At 42.4% G+C, this 27,558-nt stretch overlaps 1 long non-coding RNA gene across 1 annotated transcript in view; it reads left to right on the forward strand.

Moving 5' to 3' along the window:
- The window catches only part of LOC140211408 (uncharacterized), a 60,494-nt gene that overhangs the window by 23,170 nt on the left and 9,766 nt on the right, over positions 1 to 27,558 (forward strand). The window contains exon 2 of the long non-coding RNA XR_011889453.1: positions 26,406 to 26,503. This is a non-coding gene — a long non-coding RNA (uncharacterized lncRNA). The remainder of the gene's footprint in view (positions 1 to 26,405; positions 26,504 to 27,558) is intronic.

The raw sequence follows: 27,558 nt of genomic DNA on the forward strand, positions 1-27,558 counted from the left end.
GTTTCTGATGGGGTGAGTGACTGGGTGTCTGCTGTGACCTTTGCCTGGGTTTTCCCCCTCCCTTTTGGACACTGTCTCCAGCCATGTCCCGATAGGCCACAGCTGTAGCATATCAACTCCTTCACTGACTTATACCTGGTCCGGCAGTCCTTTGCTCAGTGCCCTGGCTGCCGGCAAGCAAAACAAACTCTCCGGGACATCACAGCAGCCGCATCCACTATACCCACTTTACGATTTCTCTTGCCTTTTCTTTGGTCTATCTCACTGGCCCATGAAACTATCTCAGAGTAGTTGGACCTTACCATTATGCCTAAATCTAAAATGTCCTGGTGGGCTGAGCTCAGCCCTTCCTTCAGCATTTTTAGGAAGACTGGGTCATCCCTCCCTGGGTTATCCAACCCGGAATACTCCTCGTACTTACGTTCTGCATAATCCATGGCTGTCTCGTCAGCCTATTGAATCACTGCCATTATCATTCCCCAGCTACTTTCACCTCCCTCCCGGGCGCTGCCTCACTTTCCCTTTAAAAGAGCGATATCTTTCTTCATCACTGCCGCTCCCGGTAGTTGCCCATGTACCATCCCGCACCCCCTGGGCCATCCTGTCCCACATATTCCTTGGGCCCTAGGCTTTCACTAACACATGTATATCTTTAGGGTGCATCTGGTGAATTTCAACCATTTCCTCGAGTTTGCGCCAGAACTCTGAATTCCCACAGGCGACTTTAAGTGAGGGCAACTCGGACAAAATGCTCCGTTTCTCCCCGGGGGTGAAGGGCTTATGAATAGTCGTAATCAAGGTCAAGGGCTGGCTTGGAACTTCAGGGTTCTCAACCTGACGTTGCCTGACTTCAATAGGTGCCATTCTGGTAGATCTACCTGGGTAAAACCTCTCCCTGAGATATCTCCATACGAATTCCCACACTACGCAAAATATAAAACCGCAGAGCATGTATTCCACAATCTGCCTATTTTGAGTACCTGAACTCATGATGCCTGCTGTATTCCCTTGCATCACACTTGCACACATATACACTAAAACGCAGCTCCCTGAACGAGTATACACGCCCCCATGCTGGCGTCTCGAACCGTTGGTTACCACCTTTCGCAACTGGTAGTCCAAGTTTAACATGCAAAGATTCCTCACTTACATAAACACACATGCACACGCACACACTACTTTAATATCTACCAGTCCAGCTCTCCACGTTCGTGATACCTCGTGTTCCTGTGTGTCCACCGACCAAACAGATCCAAGTGTGAGTGTTATTTTAGAAAAATACTCACCAACTTAGACTGCTAGGAACGCTGGCCACACGACGGGTCACAATGGTATCCCACTTCTGACACCAAATGTGGTAGCGTGGATGAAATTACCGGAGAGGCAATCACTGGTAGATACAAAGCAGCTTCTTTATTCGACACAACAAGGTACAGTAGGCATCTTACAGACAGAGATGCTTTCCACAGAAAAGTCTGCTAGCTAAATGTGGGCTCGATATTTATATGCTAAACACAAAGGCAATCGCTACTTAAAAAGCTACAGACAATACATAGACAATGCTTTCTATTGAAGCTATTTACAAAATCTCACACCATCCTTTCCTCCCGATGCCAATGTGTCTGGGTTGGTATCTACAACCTTTAGGAAGTTAAGTCTACAATACATTTATTTGGCATTTCCCGTGCTAACATAGAAGACAATTAATACAATTAATATTTACAATGTATAGGTGATACTGCCTTCGAAACTACAGTGTCAGGTCAAACTACCAGAAGTATCTGGTATTCACACCTTTTAGGAAGCCCATTGTGGTGGACTCAATCCACAGTCTTTTGTCAAACAGTTAAAATAGAAGTCTGGTGGCCAGAGTCATTCAAGTGTTAACAAATCATCTACCCAAAAAGAAATCCACTCTTAACAAGAACAACACACACAAAATGCTGGAGGAACTCAGCTGACCAGGCAGCATCTATGGAAAAGAGTAAACTGTCGACATTTTAGGCTGAGATCCTTCATTGGTTTTGGGGGGTAAAAAAGATGAGAAGAATCGCTAAACTCAACAGGTGGACATTTAGACTTATAGGAAAGGTTTGGAGAGATACCAGTCTACCTCAGTTAGGCATCTTGGTTGGCATGGGTTAAAGAGTCTGTTTTCTGTGCTGTATAGCTCCAAGTACAGTAACGTTTTCCCCAGATAAACATGCAAAGTTCTTCTCAGCATCTAGCGGCCGGGTGACTAAATTCGGAGAACTGTATTACAGGCTAGACATGCAACAGTCTGACATTGTCTCTAAGATATGATTTTTTGCTAATATAACAATATGCCATACTTCGCCAACACAATCATTGTACTTATCCTGTCACATGGACAGACCAATCAGATAATGGTAAATTGGTAAGCAAACTGCAAGGAGTAGCCTTAGACATCCTCAATATTGACTCCAGATCCTATTTAGTTTCACAATATTAAATCAAATATATGGGCACGGAAACCTAGTTTGTAGAGGGCATTGAAGTTGTTGGCCTTTTGGTCCCTCTGCCTTACTCTTCCAATCAATAAGATTCTCTGCACTTCCCCATATTCCCTTAGTCATCTAATATCCCAAAATCTATCAATCTCTACCTTGAAAATGCTTAGCAGCTGAACATCTACATACCCTCCCAGGTAAAGAATTGCTGTGTCCATGCTGTGTCGGAGGAGAGGCAGTGAGAGCAGAGGTGCAGGAATACCCGAGTTGTTATCAAGAACTGTCCACAATGGTAGAGGGGAAGCCATGGATCAAGAAGAAGGAAAGATATTCCAGAGACCTCCGCAGAATATCTTGTCATTGGAGCTAATATGACAGAGACAGGAACTGGAAGAGTGAAATGGAGGTTTTGTAGGAAGAAGGTTGGAAGGAAATTTGCTGAATGTGCGGTAGCTACACAGCTACTGCTCAGTCTGCTCTCAACCATCAGGTAAACGATGAAAGGTGTTGATAGTTCTATTTAGTATCAGAGAAGGTATGCAATATGCAACCCAAAATTCTTGTTCTTTGTAGACATCCATGAAAACAGAAGAGTGCCCCAAAGAATGAGTGACAGCAAAAACATTAGGATCCTGAAGCCCCGCTCCCGTGCACAAGCCTGCTCTACTCTCCCCTCCTGTGCACAAGCAGCAGCTAAGCAATGACCGTCCCCTTTCCTCACTAACTACAGCAAAAGGAGCATCAGCACCGTCCGCCCACCGAGCAAGCAATAGCAAAGCCCCCAAATGAGACTATGATCTGCAGTACAACAAGAACTATTGTTCACCCAACAACTTAACATAGCACAGGCTCTCTCTCTCTCCCTAGTAACAGTGAGAGGGGAGACCAACAAAGACAAACAACTCACTGATTGCGGTGTTAAAGTCTGCTGTGTTGCTTTTGTTCCAAGATCTCCGACTTGACAATCGGTAACAAACACTCCCGCACCAATGAGAGAAAGAGAGAGGGTGTGCGACTTGCCAAGTACAGAGCCCCCGATGGCCAGTCCGATGTTCTGTTTTCTCCTGCAACACTTCAGCCAGAAGCACTGGTGAAGAATCAGCTTGTCCACGGGGGCTGCGGGCTCGAAATCCCAAAGGAATGCTCGTCTTCTAGGCTGCGTCCTTGGGATATTGAAAAATGGCTGGTCACTAGCCCCAGGGAGTAGGTCTCATCGCCGCAAAGATCTAAATTTTGAGCGTAGCTCAAGGTCAGGATCTTCAACAGGACCCCATGCACCTTAACAATTAAGCGTTTTTGCAGGTGAGCTTGAAGGAGTCGCTGTCAAGCACCATCATCAACACTTTCTCACTTGAAACCTCATCAATGACATTTTTGGATTTTAGAAATGAAGAGCCCTGGTAAAATGGATGTTAATGCTCATCAAAGGAAAAATACTCCCACTACCACACCTACCTAAATTTACAATGGGCAGGAGTAAAACTCTTCTGGTTGTACAAGATTTTCTTCTGTGATATTCTATCTGTGTAAGAGAGAATGCAATAGCTTAATGCAATAGCAGACATTTCAAATCCTGGTCCCCTCTGTTTTATATAAATATGTAGCATAACTTTGCAAACAACAGGAATTCTGCAGATGCTGGAAATTCAAGCAACACACATCAAAGTTGCTGGTGAACGCAGCAGGCCAGGCAGCATCTCTAGGAAGAGGTGCAGTCGACGTTCAGGCAGAGACCCTTCGTCAGGACTAACTGAAGGAAGAGAGAGTAAGGGATTTGAAAGTGGGAGGGGGAGGGGGAGATCCAAAATGATAGGAGAAGACAGGAGGGGGAGGGATAGAGCCAAGAGCTAGACAGGTGATTGGCAAAAGGGGATACGAGAGGATCATGGGACAGGAGGTCCGGGAAGAAAGACAAGGGGGTGGGGACCCAGAGGATGGGCAAGAGGTATATTCAGAGGGACAGAAGGACAAAAAGGAGAGTGAGAGAAAGAATGTGTGCATAAAAATAAGTAACAGATGGGTACGAGGGGGAGGTGGGGCCTTAGTGGAAGTTAGAGAAGTCGATGTTCATACCATCAGGTTGGAGGCTTCCCAGACGGAATATAAGGTGTTGTTCCTCCAACCTCAGTGTGGCTTCATCTTTACAGTAGAGGAGGCCGTGGATAGACATGTCAGAATGGGAATGGGATGTGGAATTAAAATGTGTGCCCACTGGGAGATCCTGCTTTCTCTGGCGGACAGAGCGTAGATGTCCAGCAAAGCGGTCTCCCAGTCTGCGTCAGGTCTCGCCAATATATAAAAGGCCACATCGGGAGCACCAGACGCAGTATATCACCCCAGTCGACTCACAGGTGAAGTGTTGCCTCACCAGGAAGGACTGTTTGGGGCCCTGAATGGTGGTAAGAGAGGAAGTGTAAGGGCATGTGTAGCACTTGTTCCGCTTACACGGATAAGTGCCAGGAGGGAGATCAGTGGGGAGGGATGGGGGGGGACGAATGGACAAGGGAGTTGCGTAGGGAGCGATCCCTACAGAATGCAGAGAGAGGGGGGGAGGGAAAGATGTGCTTAGTGGTGGGATCCCGTTGGAGGTGGTGGAAGTTACGGAGAATAATATGTTGGACCCGGAGGCTGGTGGGGTGGTAGGTGAGGACCAGGGGAACCCTATTCCTAGTGGGGTGGCGGGAGGATGGAATGAGAGCAGATGTACGTGAAATGGGGGAGATGCATTTAAGAGCAGAGTTGATAGTGGAGGAAGGGAAGCCCCTTTCTTTAAAAAAGGAAGACATCTCCCTCATCCTAGAATGAAAAGCCTCATCCTGAGAGCAGATGTGGCGGAGACAGAGGAATTGCGAGAAGGGGATGGCGTTTTTTCAAGAGACGGTGAGAAGAGGAATAGTCCAGATAGCTGTGAGAGTCAGTAGGCTTATAGTAGACATCAGTGGATAAGCTGTCTCCAGAGACAGAAAGATCTAGAAAGGGGAGGGAGGTGTCGGAAATGGACCAAGTAAACTTGAGGGCAGGGTGAAAGTTGGAGGCAAAGTTAATGAAGTCAACGAGTCCTGCATGCGTGCAGGAAGCAGCGCCGATGCAGTCGTCGATGTAGCGAAGGAAAAGTGGGGGACAGATACCAGAATAGGCACGGAACATAGATTGTTCCACAAACCCAACAAAAAGGCAGGCATAGCTAGGACCCATATGGGTGCCCATAGCTACACCTTTAGTTTGGAGGAAGTGGGAGGAGCCAAAGGAGAAATTATTAAGAGTAAGGACTAATTCCGCTAGATGGAGCAGAGTGGTGGTAGAGGGGAACTGATTAGGTCTGGAATCCAAAAAGAAGCATAGAGCTTTGAGACCTTCCTGATGGGGGATGGAAGTATATAAGGACTGGACATCCATGGTGAAAATAAAGCGGTGGGGGCCAGGGAACTTAAAATCATCAAAGTTTAAGAGTGTGAGAAGTGTCACGAACATAGGTAGGAAGGGATTGAACAAGGGGGGATAAAACCGTGTCGAGGTATGCAGAAACGAGTTCGGTGGGGCAGGAGCAAGCTTTGCATGTCTTTTTGCTCAGAACAATGCTTATTGTGTTGAATAATTTTAAGTCTGTGTTTTTGTGAACTAGTCTATTGTCCAAAGGAAATGTAATTAAATTTGATGTTAAGTTACTATAACACTGATGATGTTTTGAAAGAGAAAAAAATCTGAATTAATTGCCATTCTAAAATAATGGTGGGCAAATGAGTTTACTCTAATGATGATTTTGATAAACCTGATCTTGTAGAACGATGGTTGTTAATTGCATCTTGGTTTGTGGTATGTCTGTCAACAAGGGTTCTGAGGTTAAGCAAATTGGTTAATTCTCTCCTTCACTCAGGCTGTTTTAAAATTTCATAACAGAAACCTCTATTTTTATTTTCTCTGCTATAGGCAGTGATACAAGGTTTGACCAATTTTGTTGTGTGGAAAGCCACAAAAACGGCTTTTAGCACTCAGCTTCCAGATGCTTTTAACTGATATTGCTAGGTGTATTTTGGTTGTGGGTTCAGCTTCACCCTGCACAGTTGAAGACTACCTTGGTCTTTTGGGGGTGGGGTCAGTCAAAAGCAGGTCTTGAAGAAATGATCATGCCTTTTTCATTATCAAAGATCATGTTTACATTGGGTCTGGAGGGGGGGATGTTTCCTAATGTTTGCACAACATTTATACAAGCTTAGCAAGTCAAATTCCTGCCTTTATGTATGGTACTATATACAGATATACTATCCCTTTTAAATCCACCTTCTGATAAGATGGCAGAGCGCTCGGACGCGGCGGCTTCTACAGGATCAACCAAAGGTGTTATTGTCCTTTGTGAATGTATCTTTCACGATCGCAACACCCTACTGGACATTAAAATGCTGCATGTCTACTCCATCAGTGAGTTGCTTGTTAATGGAGAAATTGAAGGAGGCGGACTTGTGTGGACCGTGATGCTGCATGAGACAGAGGCGTTGGTGCGTGAAAGAAGTGTGCAATCTAACAGTGAATGATGATCTTGGTTATTTTTCTTGTGATCGCAGGACCCTGTTGGACATAGGTGATGTGGAATGCTGCAAGTCCAATTCATTGGTTTATTAGCATACGGCGGGGGAAACTGTGTGGCCTCAGTTGTATTGAGGACTAACCTCAAACCAAGGTATTGTCTGTTTGCAGCTGCCCAGGTGGAGGCCTTGGAGCTGGGAGCTCCGTGGCATGCCAGAGACAGTGTAGTGCGGTGCCATTCTGGAGTCGGTGACTTGGACAATATTCTTTGCGCCATTGTATTTTACTGCTATCTTAAATGTACCATGTGTGCCTTGCGCTGTATGTGACTGTTGGTACTGTCTTTTGCACCTTGGCCTTGAAGTAACACTGGCTGTATTTATGAGAATTTATGTATAGTTGAATGATAATTAAACTTGATCTTGAAAAGCTCCAGTTTCTCTTAGCCATGTGTCCCTATATTTTCTTCATTTTTGAGATCTTGACACTGAGCAGATGTTGTTTCTGTATATGAATAACTAAAGATTGTTAAAGGCAGATCACTTTGGATCTCTGTATACGCATGACTGTGTGGCTAGTCATAGCTCAAATACCATCTACAGATTTGCTGACGATACAACCATTGTTGGTAGAATCTTGGGTGGTGACAAGAGGGCGTACAGGAGTGAGATATGCCAACTGGTAGAATTGGTGCCGCAGCAACAACCAGGCGCTTAATGTCAGTAAGATGAAAGAGCTGATTGTGGACTTAAGGAAGGGTAAGACGAAGGAACACATACCAATCCTCATAGGGGGATCAGAAGTGGAGAGAGTGAGCAGCTTCAAATTCCTGGGTGTCAAAATCTTTGAAGATCTAACCTGGTCCCAACATATTGCTGTAGTCATAAAGAAGGCAAGACAGCAGCTAAAATTTATTAGGAGTTTGAAGAGATTTGGTGTGTCAACAAATACCCTCAAAAACTTCTATAGTTGTACCGTGGAGAGCATTCTGACAGGCTGCATCACTGTCTGGTCTGGAGGGGCTACTGCACAGGACTGAAAGAAGCTGCAGAAGTTTGGAAACACGAGGAAATCTGCAGATGCTGGAATTTCAAGCAACACACAAAAAAAAGTTGCTGGTGAACGCAATTGTTCCGCTTACAAGGGTAAGTGCCGGGAGGGAGATCAGTGGGAAGGGGCTCCCTTGTCCACTCATTTTCCCCCCCCCTTCCCTTCCCACTGATCTCCCTCCCGGCACTTATCCTTGTAAGCGGAACAAGTGCTACACATGCCCTTACACTTCCTCCCTCACTACCATTCAGGGCCCCAGACGGTCCTTCCAGGTGAGGCGACACTTCACCTGTGAGTCGGCTGGGGCGATATACTGCGTCCGGTGCTCCCGATGCAGTCTTCCATATATTGGCGAGACCTGACGCAGGCTGGGAGACCATTTCGCTGAACACCTACACTCTGTCCGCCAGAGAAAGCAGGATCTCCCATTGGCCACGCATTTTAATTCCACGTCCCATTCCCATTCTGACATGTCTATCCACGGCCTCCTCTACTGTAAAGATGAAGCCACACTGAGGTTGGAGGAACAACACCTTATATTCGTCTGGGTAGCCTCCAACCTGATGGCATGAACATTGACTTCTCTAACTTCTGTTAATGCCCCACCTCCCCTCTGTACCCCATCTGTTATTTATTTATTTATTATTATTATTAATTTTTTTTTGTCCCTCTCACTATACTCCTTGTCCATCCTCTGGGCTTCTCCCTCCCCCCCCTTTTTCTCCCTGGGCCTCCTGTCCCATGATCCTCTCATATCCCTTTAGCCAATCAACTGTCCAGCTCTTGGTTCCATGCCTCCCCCTCCTGTCTTCTCCTATCATTTTGGATCTCCCCCTCACCCTCCCACTTTCAAATCTTTTACTATCTCTTCTTTCAGTTAGTCCTGACGGAGGGTCTCAGTCCGAAACATCGACTGTATCGCTTCCTATAGATGCTGCCTGGCCTGCTGTGTTCACCAGCAATTTTTATGTGTGAAGGTTGTAAATCTAGTTAGCTCCATCTTGGGTACTAGCCTACAAAGTACCCAGGACATCTTTAGGGAGTGGTGTCTCAGAAAGGCAGCATCCATTATTAAAGACCTCCAGCACCAAGGGCATGCCCTTTTCTCACTGTTCCCATCAGGTAGGAGATACAGAAGCCTGAAGGCACACACTCAGTGATTCAGGAACAGCTTCTTCCCCTCTGCCATCCGATTCCTAAATGGACTTTGAAGCTTTGGACACTACCTCACTTTTTTTAATAGGACAGTATTTCTGTTTTTGCACATTTTTAAATCTATTCAATATATGTAATTGATTTACTTTATTCTATTTTATTATTATTATTTTTCTCTCTCTGCTAGATTATGTATTGCATTAACTGCTGCTGCTCAGTTAACAAATTTCACGTCACATGCCGGTGATAATAAACCTGATTCTGATTCTGCTTCTGAAATGCCATGCATTTTCCCAAAAACAAAAGGAGCTAGAATAGATTGCAGAGGAGAACTATTCTTGATATTCCATGCATGCACGTCACCACTGACCCATGTTTGGATGTCTCAAAGCACTATTTCTTTGACCATAATAAACCATTTGAAGGGTTTTCACTTGCCTTTGTCATTTGATCAGGAGCCAATATGCAACTAGGTACTCCAAAGCAGCAAAGAAATTCAACTCCTGCTGCCTTTGGAAACCTTTCTCCCCTGAATCTCAGATATTTTAAAAATATAATGTTAATGTGCTAATAACAACGTTTGCATACCTCTACCTTCACCATGCCCAAAGGTACTTGGGTAGATTGGGAAAATGGGCAAAGTAGTGGCAGATGGGATATAATGTAGGGAAGTGTATGGTCATGCACTTTGGTAGAAGGAATAAAGATGTGGGCTATTTTCTAAACAGGGAAAACATACAAAATTCAGTGGTGCAGAGGGACTTGGAAGTGTTGTGCAGGATTCTGTAAAGGTTAAATTGCAGGTTGAGTCAGTGCTAATGAAATGTTAGCATTCATTTATAGAAGGCTAGAATATAAGATGAAAAGTGTGATGCTGAGGCTTTATAAAGCATTGGTCAGACTGCATTTAGAGTATTGTGAGCAGTTTTGGGCCCCTTATCCAATACAGGATAGCATTAGAGAGAGTCCAGAGGAGGTTCACGAGAATGATTCTGTGAATTAAATGGTTAACATATGAAGACAGCTTTTTCTGATGTTGTAGTATGTAGGTCTGTTAGTGGGTAATGTTTGTGAAGTGTCTGTGCAGAGTAAATACTGTAAGCCCGTTTAATGTCTGTAGAAAGTTTGTTGATAGTAGCTGGATTCTTTCTTGGATTACGTCCACACTATGCCGGATAATTTTGAAAACGCTGGTTTCGAGTAAAAACGATAGGCGTCCACACTAAGTGTTTTTCAAAATATCTCTGTCCACATTAGACGGATATTTGGGCGAATCTCCTCCTACTGGGAATGTGCAGGACACACAGAAAACAAGCGAAGAGGAAACAATATACTTAGTGCGCGTTTGTCCAGTTACGGAGTAGAAAAAGTTAAAAGGAATTGCTCTTGGCTCTCGCGCAGGAGGACTTAAAACTTAAATACTGGAGCGTATGGAGGCAAGCGACAGGGAGTTCACGGACAGTATGACCCGGCTGACGACGAACATTGAAAAACTGACTAACTCTGTTGCACTAATAAAGCACTTTTGTCTGCATCAGTGTTATCTTGTATTTCCATACAATGTTACATTAGGCTGTTTTCACCTATTGTCAGAGAAGTACTTGCATAAATAGGTAAACCAGCTTCCTCCAAAATATTTCGCATGGAATTTAAACTGGAGGTGGCGGAGGGTATTTTCTGTCCTGACCTTCATACAAGCAAGGACAGAAAACAGGGCAAAGTGAGTATACTTATTTATTCAGTAAGCTATGGGTCAAAGTATTTGGTGAGTACATTTCTAACCATGCTGGCTTCAGTCTCATTGCCGTCTGTTCTGAAATTATTAGGTTCTGCGAAACGCAGAATCAAATATTGCTGTGATGATTGTACGCTCTAGTATCAGTTGTTTGGAGACAATAAAGTAATAATAATAATAAAACAATGAAATGCCGGGCTGCCGCCATCTGTTCCGGCACGTCATGACAACTGTTTTAAAAAGCTCCGGTTACCCCATACACACTGCAAATGATATTAGGCGTTTTCAGATTTATTCAGTCTGGAGACTGTTTCTGAAAATCTCCGTTTTCGGGGTCTGAAAACGCCTTTTCAGTGTGGATGGAAGGTTAAAACAAAGAGAAAAAGCTTCGTTTTCAAAATTATCCGGCGTTGTGTGGATGTAGCCTTGGTTTCAGGCACCATCAAATGCCTATCAAGTGGTTTAATTGTTGGCTTAATGGAATCTTTTTGGATTTGGGCATATTGCTTAGCTGTAAACATTAATGTCCTTTTGTAAGTCCAAGGAATGCAAGGAATGACCACTACAAGGTCTAATTGATTTATGAGGACTGTTTTAATGGACACATGTTGAGTTTCAAAAACACTGGCTGTGTTGAAACAAAAAGTCAGAGTTTGTCTATCTTGGCATGTCTCTGTGCTTGTCAAACCTGTATTTATGGGAGTGCCTTCCTGGTTTCATTGGATTTCAACTGGGGCCAGAGATCGAGATTAGTGCCTAGGACCCGGGGTGGTTTTCGGAGTGAGTCAGAAATTGGACTTTCCTCGATAATAGCAAGTGGTGACTAAAAATTGTGAACCCTGAAGTTTTTGTACCTTGCAGATATCTTTGTGGAAATCTCTGTTACTTGCTATGTAGTCTTTTGTGTGGTTTATTTCTGCTTTCTATTTTTTTATGATAAATTAGGCTTAAGTTACTTTGTTGTGTTTGTATGCTTATTACCTCGTCTTCTGGAGACTCGAATTGTTGGGTGTGATGAATGCAACCCATTACTCTTTGGCACTGCAAGCAGGGTCCAGGAAAATGTGGCGGAAGACAAGCACGTGGAGTGATACTGTACCTGAGACTTATCAGTCCCTGGGTGGATGGATAACTTTGAGGGTTTTGAATCACTGGCTAATATTCTGAGTAAATGGGGTCCTCCCAGATGTTGGGAGAAGATATTTGATAAAGTGTCTGACATTAAAGCTTCCATGTGTAGTATCACAAAGCTTTAAACATGTAGCTTTTTTCTCTAAGAGGGACTCTCTGCCTCAAACAGGATGGATTTTTATGACTGCATTGTGGCGATTGAGTACTGTAAAAAGCTGAACTCTGAGGAAATCAAATGCCTGCAGTGTGAGTTTGAGTTCTCAGAACACCATTTTACGTGAAATGGCACGCGCAGTTTGAGAATGTGCTGAGCACTCTGAAGTTAAACAAGTTGCCGTGGCGTGTACATTGGCTACTGTGGTGCAAAAACATCACATGCAGTGCATCTGCATGATGGTGGATTCTTTAAAGGTCCAATCTGTGGTCCTGCAGGAGGACTGAGACCCAGACATTTGGGACTGGGATATCTGGTATGGTGATGATTCAGATGAGGACGGAAATAATGTAATCGAGATGCAGCCCCTCAGACATGTAAAAGTTAAAGAGGACCCCTGGAATGCTAATGAACAAAATCAAGCTGCAGTGCCTGTCCCTACTACCAATGACAACACTATTGATAATTAAATATACTACCATCAGGTTACAGGATTTAGCCCAAAGGCTGTGTCAGCAGCCAGGGGAATCCTTGCCCAGCTGGCTCATCCACCTATAGGGATTTAGGAACCTCTCAACTGTTTTTTCATGTGCATAAATTGATGTCGTTAGGGTCATTAACAATGGACTTATTAGTCCTGGCTGAAATGTGTGCTGGTCAGGCTAACAGAGCTGATTGCTCCTTGTGAGCAGTGGTCATATAGGCTGTTCGTGCTTGCTACCCTGCTTCTTTGCACTGGCATGAATCTCCTCATCTCTTGAAAATCCCTCAGAGGCTGTTTTAATGCCTCCGCGATGTGGCAACACAATCTGCCATTTGTAATAATAATGCACGTTTCCCTTTTCCCTTGGTAGGCTTACCTGATTGATGGAATGAGGACTCTCACGGTGGAGAGACATCTTGCTGGCTCTGTTAGGGCCAGGTGAGGGTTGGACTGTTGCAGAGTCTAGCAGTTTATTGGCCCTGACTTGAAGGGTCAGATGTAGATCAGGAACAAGTGCAAGGTAAGGCTGCTTTTAAGTTTTGCGAGCTCCAGGGGCATTCTGAGTGCATGATGAATGGAACTAGGAGTGCCCCTAAGCGGCCGATGATTGTGCCCCGGCTGTGTACCTACTGATGCTACTTTTGTCCTCTACGGTGAGCATTGTGACCCAGGTGGGTTGCATTCGATAGCCCAGACAAAGGGACTGGTTGAACTTCTGGCCCGTACCCCAGAATGTCATGTTAATCCCAAAAAGCAGGACATTCTCCGGTTATATCAGAACTTGGCTGAATTGGACCCTGGATGGCGGGTTACTCAACCTGCCGTCTAGGGGTACGGCCAGGGCTCCAATACTGCCACTGTTGCTCTAAAGGCAATGTGTATTACAGAGGGAGACCTGAGGCCATACATGCCTGTTACCCTTTGGTAGTCACATGGCAACAAACAGTGGGGAATCGCCCCGGTGGACACTGGGGCTGAGATTACGTTATTACATGGGAATCCAGATCTGTATACAGGGGAGCAAGTGTGTATTCAGGGATGTGAGTAATCGGTTACAGAGGTCCATCTTGCTACTGGCAAGGGACCTCGTCAGTCTGTCCCTGAGCTCGGTCTCTCAGGAACTTGTAAACATTTTGGGAATTGATTTGTTAATGGGAACCTCTTTCATGACACCATTTGGCAAATTTGCTTTTGGTATTTGGAAGGTATCTTTTCTAGTTCGGCAAAAGTAAAGTGGGAACCTGTTTTTATAATCTTGCCATTGCAAATAGAAGTTACCAAGCAATATTGTATCCCGGAAGGACATAAGGAAATCAAGGAGACAGTCGAGTCCCTCCTGAACCTGGAGGTTCATCATCCTGCCTCATCCCCCTATACCAGCCCTCTTTGGCCAGTTCAGAAACCTGATGGTTCGTGGCGTAAGACCATTGATTATCGTCGGTTAAATCGGTGTGCACCTCCAGACGTTGGTACCCTGATTGAGGACCTTTTTAAGCAGGACAGACAGTCATTATGTTGTTATTGGTTTGTCTAATGCTTTCTTCTCTGTCCCTATTGCTGAGCAGACCCAAGATCAGTTTGCTTTTACATGGCTTCCACAGGGACATATGTTCATAATCCGACTATTTGTCATAGCGTGGTGGAATGTGATTTTTAGTGAATGTGTCTCATCCCCCAGCATTAAATCGGCTCACTATATAGATGATGTGCTCTTGGGAATCTTCTGTAAAGGAAGTTTCTGAAGCCCTTAATACTTTGATCACTTGATTGTGGGGATGGGAAATTAACCTTGATAAAGTACAAGGCTCAGCTATGATCGTTCATATGGACCAAGGATTATAGGATAATTCCTGATAAGGTCAGAAATAAGATCCTAGACATAGCACTTCCTCCAACTAAACAATACCTTGTTGGTCTTTTGGGTTACTGGCAGCACCACATACCTCATTTGACTATACTCTTCCGAGCCTTGTTCACTGTGATTAGAAAGACATTCGGTTTTGTATGGGGCCCCAGGCAACAATCAGCTTTTGAGGCTGCAAAGGAGGCTGTCATCACGGCCTTACACCCATCTCCATGTTGAGAGGCCCTCTCCTTTGAACTGTAAGTTTCTGTTACAGATGATTTGACAGTCTGGAGCCTGTGGTAGAGGTATGGAGGAAAGAATATGCCTCTGGGGTGTCTGGTCCCAATGCTGCCACCAGATACACTGCATTTGAGAAACAGTTCATGCCTGCTGCTGGGCTTTGATAGAGACAGTGAGAGATTCTCTCATCTCTTTCCACCCTAACCTTTCCGTTACAGGATGAGTACTCTCTGACACACTCACCCATAAGGAAGGGCGTGCACAACAGAGTTCAGTTGTCAAGTGGTATATTTCTGAACCAGCATCAAAGGGACTGCATGGAATTAATAAAATACACAGACTGGTTGCTGATTCCCCTCAGGCTATGTCACCCACACTGGAAGCTACTTTGGTCAAAGTCTCAGCTGTGGCGTGGGGCATGCCTCTGATCTTCTGACTTCTGCTCAGCAACAGCTCGCCTGCTTCACCGATGGCTCTGCGATATGGAAGAATGGTCATCGTTGTTGGTGGACTGCTACCTTTTCATCCATTGAGTTCCAAAAAAGGAAGGCTCTGATGGGTCAAGTCAATATGCAGAACTTGCAGCAGTGCATACTGTCATTAGGCTTAAGACCAAAGAGGCCCATGTTCATATCGGTTGTTGGGTTGCTCTGGTGCAACCAGCAGGCCTGCACTGTTATTGAGTGCCCCTTATAAGGAATGGAGTTATGGAAGGACCTTTGGAACCAATCATCAAATGATACCATTACAATTTACCATGTCGATACCCATTTGAAAGATGACTTGTCGATGTGAAGATTTAACAACGTTGACAAACTCACTTACGTTTACACTGTAACATCTAGTCCCGGCCTCAAATACATTATTGCCACTTGTTTGATGTGCCCATGAGTCTTCTGGTCATCTGGGGTTACAGGGTACTGCAGAGTGGTCTAGGCAGTGAGGATTTTTCCTTCTCATTGATATAACTGGTACAGTAGTCGGGATTCATGGACTATATTTAGAAATTAAGGACAGATAGCTTTTAAAATGACCCTTAGCTGACATTTGCTGTGGACATGCCCCGCTTAGATTTGGCAATAGATTTATATTGGACCCTTTCCTTTACAGAAGTGATTTCCAGAGCTTCCTTACTATGGTGGACACTTATTCTAGTCTTTTGATGGTAATCCCTACTGTTAATGATAACTGGGTATCATAAGGTCATAAGAAATGGGAGCAGAATTAGGCTATTCAGCCCATCGAGTCTGCTCCGCCATTCCATCATGGCTGATCTCGGATCCCACTCAACCCCATACACCTGCCTTCTCACCATATCCTTTAGATGCTCTGACCGATCAGGAAACTATCAACTTCTGTCTTAAATATACCCACGGACTTGGCCTCCAGCGCAGTCTGTAGCAGAGCATTCCACAGATTCACTGCTCTCTGGCTTAAAAAAAATTCCTCCTTACCTCTGATCTAAAAAGTTGCCCCTCAATTTTGAGGCTGTGCTCTCTAGTTTTGGATACCCCCACCGTAGGAAACATCCTCTCCACAGCCACCTATTTTAGTCCTTTCAACATTCGGTAGGTATCAATGAGGTCCTCATGCATTCTTCTAAATTCCAGTGAGTACAGGCCCAAAATTGCCAAATACTCCTCATATGTCAACCCCTTCATTCCCGGAATCATCCTCATGAACCTCCTCTGGACTCTCTCCAATGACAATACATCCTTTTTGAGATATGGGGCTCAAAACTGTAGTCAATATTCCAGGTACGGCCTGACTAGTGTCTTAAAAAGCCTCAGCATTATCTCCTTACATTTGTATATTCTATTCCCCTTGAAATAAATGCCAACATTGCATTTGCCTTTCTGACCACATTCAGCCCAAGTCCCTCCGCACCTCTGTTTGAATCTTCTCCCATTTTATTTCATTTCATAATTCAATCTTCTTTTTCTATATGATTGATTTGGAATATGGGATACTGTGATCATTTTACTGTGATTTAAATGTTATGTAATTCTTATTACTTGTACCCTTATTTTAGACAATAGGTGCAGGAGTAGGCCATTCAGCCCTTCGAGCCAGCACCACCATTCACTGTGATCATGGCTGATCATCCGCATTCAGTACCCTTTTCCTGCCCTCTCCCCATATCCCTTCACTCCGCTATCTTTAAGAGCTCTACCTAACTCTTTCTTGAAAGAATCTAGAGAATTGGCCTCCACTGCCTTCTGAGGCAGAGCATTCCACAGAACCACAACCCTCTGTGTGAAAAAGTTTTTCCTCAACTCCGTTCTAATTTGTCTACCCTTTATTCTTAAACTGTAGCCTCTGGTTCTGGACTCTTCCCAACATCGGGAACCTGTTTCCTGCCTCTAGCGTGTCCAATCCCTTAATAATCTTATATGTTTCAATCAGATCCCTTCTCATCCTTCTAAATTCCAGTGTGTACATCCCCAGTCGCTCCAATCTTTCAACATATGACAGTCCCGTCATCCCGGGAATTAACCTCGTGAACCTACGCTGCACTCCCTCAATAGCTAGAATGTCCTTCCTCAAATTTGGAGACCAAAACTGTACACAATATTCCAGGTGTAGTCTCACCAGGGCCCTGTACAACTGCAGAAGGACCTCTTTGCTCCTATACTCAATTCCCTTTGTGATGAAGGCCAGCATGCCATTAGCTTTCTTCACTGCCTGCTATACCTGCATGCTTACTTTCAGTGACTGATGAACAAGGACACCTAGATCTTGTTGTACTTCCCCTTTTCCTAACTTGACACCATCCAGATAGTAATCTGCCTTTCTGTTCTTGCCACCAAAGTGGATAACCTCACATTTATCCACATTAAACTGCATCTGCCCACTCACCCAACCTGTCCGAGTCACACTGCACTCTCATAACATCCTCCTCACATTTCACACTGCCACCCAGCTTTGTGTCATCTGCAAACTTGCTGATGTTACTTTTAATCCCTTCATCTAAATCATTAATGTATATTGTAAATAGCTGCGGTCCCAGCACCGAGCCTTGCGGTACCCCACTAGTCACTGCCTGCCATTCTCAAAACGACCTATTAATCCCTACTCTTTGTTTCCTGTCTGCCAACCAAATTTCTATCCATGTCAGTACCCTACCCCCAATACCATTTGCTCTAATTTTGCACACTGACCTCCTATGTGGGACCTTATCAAAGGCTTTCTGAAAGTCTAGGTACACTACATCCACTGGCTTTCCCATGTCCATTTTCATAGTTACATTCTCAAAAAATTCCAGAAGATTAGTCAAGCATGATTTCCCCTTCGTAAATCCATGCTGACTCAGACCTATCCTGCCACTGCTATCCAAATATGCCGCTATTTCATCTTTTATAATTGATTCCAGCATCTTCCCCACTACTGATATCAGACTAACTGGTCTATAATTGCCTGTTTTCTCTCTTCCTCCTTTCTTAAAAAGTGGGATAACATTAGCTACCCTCCAATCCGCAGGAGCTGATCCTGAATCTATAGAACATTGGAAAATGATTACCAATGCTTCCATGATTTCTAGGTCCACCTCCTTAAGTACCCTGGGATGCAGACCATCAGGCCCTGGGGATTTATCAACCTTCAGTCCCATCAGTTTAACCACCATTTTGTGCCTAATGTGAATTTCCTTCTTGTTATTTCCTTTTGTATTTGTATTTATGCAATTTATATAATATTAATAAAAATATTGAAAGAGAATCTTCTCCCCATTTAGATAATAGTCCACACTAATGTTCTGCTTACCAAGGAGAAGGATATTGAATTGTGTAAGGTAAAGGAAACAAGTAGGGTAGTTATGGAAAGTGTGACAATTAAAGAAGAGGAAGTACTGGCACTTTTAAGGAATATAAAAGTGGATAAGTCTCTGTGTCCGGACAAGATATTCCCTAGGACTCTGAGGGAAGTTAATGTAGAAATAGCAGGGGCTCTGACAGAAATAATTCAAATATCATTAGAAACTGGAATGGTGCCGGAGGATTGGCGTATTGCTGATGTGGTTCCATTGTTTAAAAAGGGTTCTAAGAGTAAACCTGGCAATTATCGGCCTGTGCGTTTGACGTCAGTGGTGGGTAAATTGATGGAAAGTATTCTTAGAGGTGATATATATAATTTTCTGGATAGACGGGGTCTGATTAGGAACAGTCAATCTGGATTTGTGTGTGGAAGGTCATGTTTGACAAATCTTAATGAATTTTTTGAAGAGGTTACTAAGGAAGTTGACGAGGGTAAAATGGTGGATGTTGTCTATATGGACTTCAGTAAGGCCTTTGACAAGGTTCCACACGGAAGATTAGTTAGGAAGGTTCAATCGTTAGGCATTAGTATGGAAGTAGTAAAATGGATTCAGCAGTGGCTAGATGGGAGACGCCAGAGAGTAGTGGTGGATAACTGTGTGTCAGATTGGAGGTCGGTGTGTAGCAGTGTGCCTCAGGGATCTGTACTGGGTCCAATGTTGTTTGTAATATATATTAATGATCGAGATGATGAGATGGTAAATTGGAATAGTAAGTATGCAGATGATACTAAGATAGGTGGTGTTGTGGATGATGAGGTAAGTTTTCAAAACTTGCAGAGAGATTTAGGACAGTTAGAAACGTGGGCTGAAAGATGGCAGATGGAGTTTAATGCTGAAAAATGTGAGGTGCTACATTTTGGTAGAACTAATCAAAATAGGACATACATGGTAAATGGTAGGGCATTAAAGAATGCTTTAGAACAGAGGGATCTAGGATTAATGGTGCATAGTTCCCTGAAGATAGAATCTCATGTGGATAGGGTGGTGAAGAAAGCTTTTGGCTTGCTGGCCTTTATTAATCAGAGCATGGAGTATAGGAGTTGGGATGTAATGTTGAATTTGTATAAGGCATTGGTAAGGCCAAATCTGGAGTATTGTGTGCAGTTCTGGTCACCCAATTAAAGGAAAGATGTCAATAAAATTGAGAGAGTACAGAGGAGGTTTACTAAAATGTTGCCTGGGTTTCATCTCCTGAGTTACAGAGAAAGGTTGAACAAGTTAGGTCTTTATTCTTTGGAGCGTAGAAGGTTGAGGGGGGACTTGATAGAGGTGTTTAAAATTATGAGGGGGATTGATAGAGTTGACGTGGATAGGCTTTTTCCATTGAGAGTGGGGAAGATTCAAACAAGAGGACATGGGTTGAGAATTAGAGGACAAAAGTTTAGGGGTAACATGAGGGGGAACTTTACTCACGAGTGGTAGCTGTGTGGAATGAGCTTCCAGCAGAAGTGGTTGAGGCAGGTTCGATGTTGTCGTTTAAAGTTAAATTGGATAGATATATGGACAGGAAAGGAATGGAGGGTTATGGGCTGAGTGCAGGTCGGTGGGACTAGGATAAGGTAAGAGTTCGGCACAGACTAGAAGGGCCGAGATGGCCTGTTTCCGTGCTGTAATTGTTATATGGTTAACAAAATGCATTATCGTACATTTACCAACGCTATATTCCATCTGCCACTTTTTTGGCCATTCTTCCTATTTGTCCTAAGTCCTGCTGCAATGGCATTGCTTCCTCAACACTACCTATCTCTCCACCTGTCTTTGCTAGAAAACCGTCAATTCCACTATCCAAATCATTGACAAACTATGTGAAAAGTAGCAGTCCCAATACTGACCTCTGAGGAACACCACTAGTCACCGGCAGCCAACCAGAAAAGGCCCCCTTTATTCCCACTTGCTGCCCTTTGGTTGTCAGCCATTCCTCTATCCATGCCAGAACCTTTCCTTTAAAGCCATGGGATTTTTATCTTGATAAGCAGCCTCGTGTGTGGCACCTTATCAAATGCCTTCTGAAAATCCGAGTAAATGACATCCACTGCCTCTCCTTTGTCCACCCTGCTTGTTACTTCCTCAAAGGACTCTAACAGATTTGTCAGGCAAGATTTCCCTTCACAGAAACTATGCTAACTTTGAGTTATTTTGTCATTAGTCTCCAAGTACCCCAAAACCTCATCTTTAATAATAGACTCCAACACTTTCCCAGCCACTGATTGGCCTATAATTTCCTTTGTTTTGCCTTCCTCCCTTCTTAGAGTGGAGTGACATTTGCAATCATCCAGTCCTCTGGGGACCATGCCAGAATCACATGATTCTTGAAAGATCACGACTAATGCATCTGTTATCTCTTCACAACCTGTCTCAGGACTCTGGGATGTAGTCCATCTGGTCCAGGTGACTTATCCACCTTAAGACCTTTTGAGTTTGTTTAGCACCTTTTCCTTGTAATAGCAATGGCAATCACTCCTGCTCCCTGACACTCACAGATCTCTGGCACATTGCTAGTGTCTTCCACGGTAAAGACTGATGCAAAGTACCCATTAAGTTCACCTGTTTCTTTGCCCCCCATTACTATCTCACCAGCATCATTTTCCAGTGGTTCAATATCAACTCTCACCTCCCTTTTACTCTATGTAACTCAAAAAAATTTTTAGTATCCTGCCGATGTAATTAGGTAGTTTGCCCTCGTATTTCATCATTTCTGTTATAGCTTTCTAAATTGCCTGTTGTTGAATTGTAAAAGCTTGTCTGTCACATTTGCCTACCCCTATTAGCAAGATGTTAATGTTCCCCCCCCCCCCCACACTCCTTGGGGATAAGGACATATATTTTACTGTGAATATTGAGGTTAATCCTTGTATCTGTATAATTTTTCAGTTTTAATAATTGTGAAAATGTTACTTTTAAACATCTAAGGGATCTTGATATGTATTCTTCATTTTAAGCAGAAGGAAGAATTCTATGTGTCTTTAACCTGCCAGACATTCAAGGGGTGGAAGGTGTTATATTAGATTTTGTAAAACATTGGATGAATGTCTGGAGGATCAAAATAACAATTTAGCTCTTTCTGGTCTTGTAGCATATGTGGTCTGTTAGTAAGTAATGTTTGTAAAGTGTCTGTACAGAGGAAACACTGTAAGTTTGTTAATGTCTGTAGAATGTTTGCTGATAATAGCTGGATTCATTCTTGGTCTTGGGCATCATTAAAATGTGAATGCCAAGTTGTTTGATAGTTGGCTTGATGGATTCTTTTCAGATTCGGACTTGTCACTTATCTGCAAACTTTAATTCGCTTTTGTAAGTCCAAGGAATGCAAGGGGTGACTTTTACAGTGTTTAATTGATTCATGAGGACTGTATTAATGGACACAGGATGTGTTGGGAAAAAAAAACAGGCTGTGTTGAGTCAAAAGATCAAACAATCATCTCTGTGTGTCTCTACTTATGAAACTCATATTTATGGGGATGCATTTCCCAGTTTCAGTGGACTTCAACTAGGGCCAGAGATTGTGATCAGTGCCTAGGACCCAGAGATGGTTTCAGGAGCGAGTTGGAAACTGGAGTTACCCTGACAATGGCAACAATCAGGTAGTGACTAAGAATTGTGAGCTCTGAGATCTTTGTGCCTTGCAGAAATCTTAGTGACTTGCTATGTATTATTTTGTGTGGTTTATTTGTGCTTTCTATTTTATGATAAATTAGGCTTAAGTTATTTTTTCGTTGTTTGCATACTTATTACATCTCCTGGACACTTGAATAGTTGGGTCTGATTAATCTAGCCTATTACAACTCGCTGGAGCTCAGAAGAATGAGGAAGGATTTCACTGAAACTTATTGAATATTGAAACGCCTAGATAGAGTGGATGTGGAGAAGATGTTCATTATACTGGGTGAGTCTAGGACCAAAAGGCACAGCTTCAGTACAAAGGATCATTCATTTAGAAGAGGAGGTATTTCTTTAGTCAGAGCGTGGTGAATCTGGAATTCATTGTCACAGGCAGCTGTGGAGGCCAAGTAATTGAGTATATTGAACACAGAGGTTGATAGGTTCTTGGTTAGTCAGGGTCTCAAAGGTTATGGGGAAAAGGCAGGAGAATCAGTTGAGAGAGATTTAAAAAAAACCATGATGGAATAGCAGAGCAGACTCGATGGGCCTAATGGCCTAATTCTGATCTTGCATCTTATGGTCTTATAGACACTTCCTGTGCAAAAAGTAGTTGATGTTTCTTTCTTCTATAAGTTGTTTTTTGATGGCTATTCACTATCCAAGGTCTTTTTAGCACCACAGAAGAACCCCTTGAAGGTGCAAGATGTTCTTTGTTAATCTTTAACTAGCATTATTTATTCTTTCTTTTGAGGAACAATGCTGTCCAGGTTCAGGAAGAAAATTATTGACTTAACTGAGACTGCAACCTAATCAGAGTGGACAACGTTCAGTCAATCTAAGGCTCCTGCCTTCTCACTTGATCAATGAAGTTGTTAAAACATCACATGCAGATGCAGTCATCACTAGATGACTGGCAAAACAAAAGATATAAATATTAGAAGGCAGTAAGGGTGGAGCTGGAGATGAAGACATAGAACCTACTTCTCAGCTTTGACTTGAAAAGGATCTTTCCCAGACCCATCTTCTTGTGATAGACAACATGTTTGTCTGCAGCTCATTGTTATGGCTTTCTAGTTCATATTTGTGCTTGGAAATCCTTTGGAGAATCCTAATCTCTGTTAGAATTGTTTCTCAAAATAAATGTTCCATTTAAAATAAAATGGCTGTGTTTAGTCTGCTTTTATTTTAAGCAGGACGTGTCTCATTCTTGGTTGTGAGAGGAAAGCTCACCACTTGAAATAATGGTTATTGATAGCTAAACTCCTTCCGAAAAGAGACTAAGGTATTTCAGTAATTCGTCCTTGGTGGATATAGTATTATGTCCCAAAAGTGAGGGTATTTATAAACAGCTAAAACTGTAAGGCTAGGTTTAGGATTCTGGAAAGAATTGTAATGCATTAATTGAATTGTTAGCAAATTTAGTCATTTGTCAAAAACCCTTTGTTCTAAAAAATGACTTGCAAAAGAGGATATGAGAGGACAAACTTGGTTTCATTTTAGATGCATAGGATGAAACACAGAATAAAGTATAGCGTACAGCAGTCTAAGATGGTTGCACTTCAAACATTTCTTTTTGGAGAATGCCATTAGCAGGTAGAAACCAGATGGGCTGGGTCCATTTGTGGTGAAAGACTTTACTTCACAATAATGTAAAGTAGAGCTTGTTCCTAATATGCTGCATATTGAAGTCAAAGCCATAAACTTCCATATTTTTGTTATAATTTACCAATTTATTTATTGCCAATGTTCCATGTATAATGTATATACAGGTGTAATATGTCAAGGTATAGTTGGGTCACCTTTTGACTTGTGTTATATCGGATTTCCTTTTAAATTTGCTGTGTAAGTTTCTGTGCACAACATTCGCAAATCAAAATACTTCCATTTTTTTCAGGTTCATAGAATCTTCCAAGTGCTTTTATGGCCAAATAAGTTCTTTTGAATATTATTAGTGTTGTAATATAAGAAAAAAATATTGTCGAAAGGATAATTGTTAGCTTGATATGCTACAATGACTTTGCATGTCAGAGCATGAAACATAGTAGGGAATGAATCATGCAGTTCACTATTCACCTCATTTATGGCTGTGGTGGATCTGAAAACACAAATTGCCCTCAATGGCCACTTTATTCGGTACAGAAGTAGAACCCAGTGTGGTCTTCTGCAGCTCTATCCCATCCACTTCAAGGTTCAACATTTTGTGCATTCAGAGATGCTCTTCTGCACACCACAGATTTAACATGTTATTTGAGTTACTATAAGCTTAAACTAGTCTGGCCATTCTCCTCTGACTTCTCTCATTAACAAGGTGTTTTTGCCCACAGAGCTACTGCTCACTGGATTTTTGTTTTTTTTCTCTCTTCCCCCACACCATTCTCTATAGACTGTAGAGACTGCTGTGAATGAAAATTTCAGGAGATCTGCAGTTTTTGAGATGCTCAAACCACGCCATTTGGCATCAACAATTATTCCAAGGTCAAAGTCACTTGTATCATATTTCTTCTCCATTCTGATGTTTGGTCTGAACAGCAATTGATGTTCTTGACCATGTCTGCATGCTTTTATGCATTGTATTGCTGCCGCACGATTGGCTGATTAGATATTTGCAATATTGAGCATATATACAAGCTTACTTAATAAAGTGGTCACTGAGTGTAAAGCTTGCAGTTGGTGAACATTTTCAAGCAGAAAAAGCACTGCTGCCGTTCAGTAGGAGCAGATGAAACTTTTTTTTCCAGATGAGATTTTTTCCATTGATTTTGTTTTTAGAGATTTTATATGACTTCAGACAATAGGTAGTTGGGCTCTTAAAGAACAACTGTCTTTATACAAGAACAATTTATTACGTAAAGAAGAAAGAGCCATGTTGGCTGGCTCAATCCAAGAACTGTTCATACATTCCATTTTCTTTTTCAATATGTTTGGGTTTCCAACTTGTATTTGTACCAAGCCATTGACCATGTTCACGCCAATTTTTTTACCTCATTCGTGCAATCACCATAGGTTGCAGATCCATGTGCATCTACTACATTAACCAGTTTAAGAATGAAAGGCTTTGTATTCCACAAGGAGAATTTTGTATTATAATAAAATTCACCATTTTTCCTTTAAAATGAATAGTGTTAATAGCAGTGTAACTATGATAATACAGAGTACTATTTTTGGCAGTTTAAAATTGGCACAGTTAAAGGATGGAGGGAGAAGGCAGAGAAGAAGAATAACAATTGTATAATAAATTAAACCAGAGTTTGCTATTGATGTAAACTGAAGGTTGAATAGAATAAGGAAGAATTCTACTAAATTTTATGCTCTCTAGGAGCAAACAATAATATAAATTAGTTTTGTTATATTGAGGCTTCCTTCAGTCCTCTAGTAGTTTGTCATCCACTTTCTAACAGTTTTTTGGCACCCGAGATCTTAAGATTTGGTAAAACGAAATTAATCAGTCACTGATTTGAATGAATTAATGAACCAGTCATTATAACTCTGCAAGTTCTGGAACCTTTGATCTATTAGCTCTATTTCAGAGGCACAAGCATGCAGAAGAACCTAATGCTGGGCAGAAACAATTGATGGGCAGGAGTGTGGCTGTACAGAGATAGGTGACAAGTATATATAATGTTGATTGGATTGGATTCAAGAAAACATTGACTGGTCACTTGTGAATATCCCACCAAAGGGACAGTAAACAAGACCCTCAGTTCGCTCCATTTTGAAAGGGTTGGAAAGGAGATATTTGTCCTAGAAACCAATTTTTTTTGTGCTTTTGGTATGTTACAGGAAATGGGTTTAATGATATATGTGGGCCTGTTATTAATTTGAAGTTGGTGGGATCTCCATCATTTTGCAGCTTCAGCAATGAGTGTTTTAGGTTCAGAAATTTTCCAGGAAGCAAGATCCCTCCAAAGGTTATGAGAAGATGATCATATAGTGGCCTGGATTATGATGTCGTGGTACTCTTTCCCCAACCCATCCCACCCCATCCCTGTGTTGGTCGGTGTCAACTGCCCTTTCAGGGCAATCCCTGCATCAAATAATAGTGATGTTATCATACTAGTAGTGCAGCCAGTCACCTTGCAGGAGGTTAAAAGCACAATTTGAATAAATTTGGACTCTTAAATAATTGAAATAATATTGTAAATATTTTATCAATAAACCTGGAATTTTTATCAATTCATTGATAATTGTTTCTCCTTGATTGCAGTGGAGATGGCCACAGATCAGCACAAACTTTGGAAGAGGCTGAATCACTGACAGTGACTTCTGGATATCTGTGTTAATCTGCACATGTGACTCATTTGTGTGAGTAAATGGAACGGGGTATGGTTGTGAATGCATGGATAGGAGTAGGGAGGAGCATTAGAAAGGTGAATGCATAGAGCATTAAAGATGATATATGGGAGATATGTGGACAAGAATCCTTTATACTGCCTGAGAAAGTTTTTGTGTGGTTTGGGTGATGGGCTACGGTAGTGGTTGCCAACCGGTCGATCTTTGAGACTTCCCCAGTAGATCTCGGGGGAAAAAAAAAGAAAAATAAATAAATACACAATGTAATGTGAGCATTATAAAAATAAGTAATACTAATTAGGATAATGGTAATATAGCAATACTTCCACTACTGAAAGCTGTTTGTAAAGAGAGATTGTTTCCGGGTTGCAGGGTTTTAGTTCTGTTCTTTCTGCCCAGTGTGCATGTGTGTATAGCTCTCCGCCATGCACCGCGGTAGAAAAGACCGGAAGTAAAACCTGGCAACCTGGAAGCAGCCTCTCTTTACAAACAGCTTTCCATAGCCGCGTAGCTAAGGAATTGCTATATTACCATTATCCTAATTTGTATTAACTTTATAATTTTCCATTACAACACTTCTCCCCCTTTAAATTCCAACATTTCCCAAATGTAAATAACTGGGAAACAGAAAACAGTGGTGTCATTATCTTGCGTACCTCTGAAACTTATACTAGTGTCTCAGTAACAGCTTACCAATACAAAACACTTGAAAAATGTGGCAGATTCAACATTCAGTCTAACAAAGGAAACTGTCCATCCAAATATTCAGTCTGTCAAGAGGTTTGCGAGGGCACTGTGCTGCAACAGATGAAAATTATGAAATCTAAGTACAGGAGCTGTCTTACTGACAGACACCTCACAGACTGTCTCAAACTGGCTGTCTGTAGTTATGAGCCAAATTTCAGCGAACTAGCAGGAAGTATTCAGCCCCAGTCATCACACTGAGTGCAACAGTCAACTTTTATTCATTTATTTTTCGTGTTGAAATAAAATTAAATAATGAAACCTAGAATTAAAGGTGTTGTAATGTGAGCATTATAAAAATAAGTAATACTAATTAAGGTAAT

This window comes from Mobula birostris, chromosome 17 (genome assembly GCF_030028105.1).
Source record: "Mobula birostris isolate sMobBir1 chromosome 17, sMobBir1.hap1, whole genome shotgun sequence".
Taxonomy (NCBI): domain Eukaryota; kingdom Metazoa; phylum Chordata; class Chondrichthyes; order Myliobatiformes; family Myliobatidae; genus Mobula; species Mobula birostris.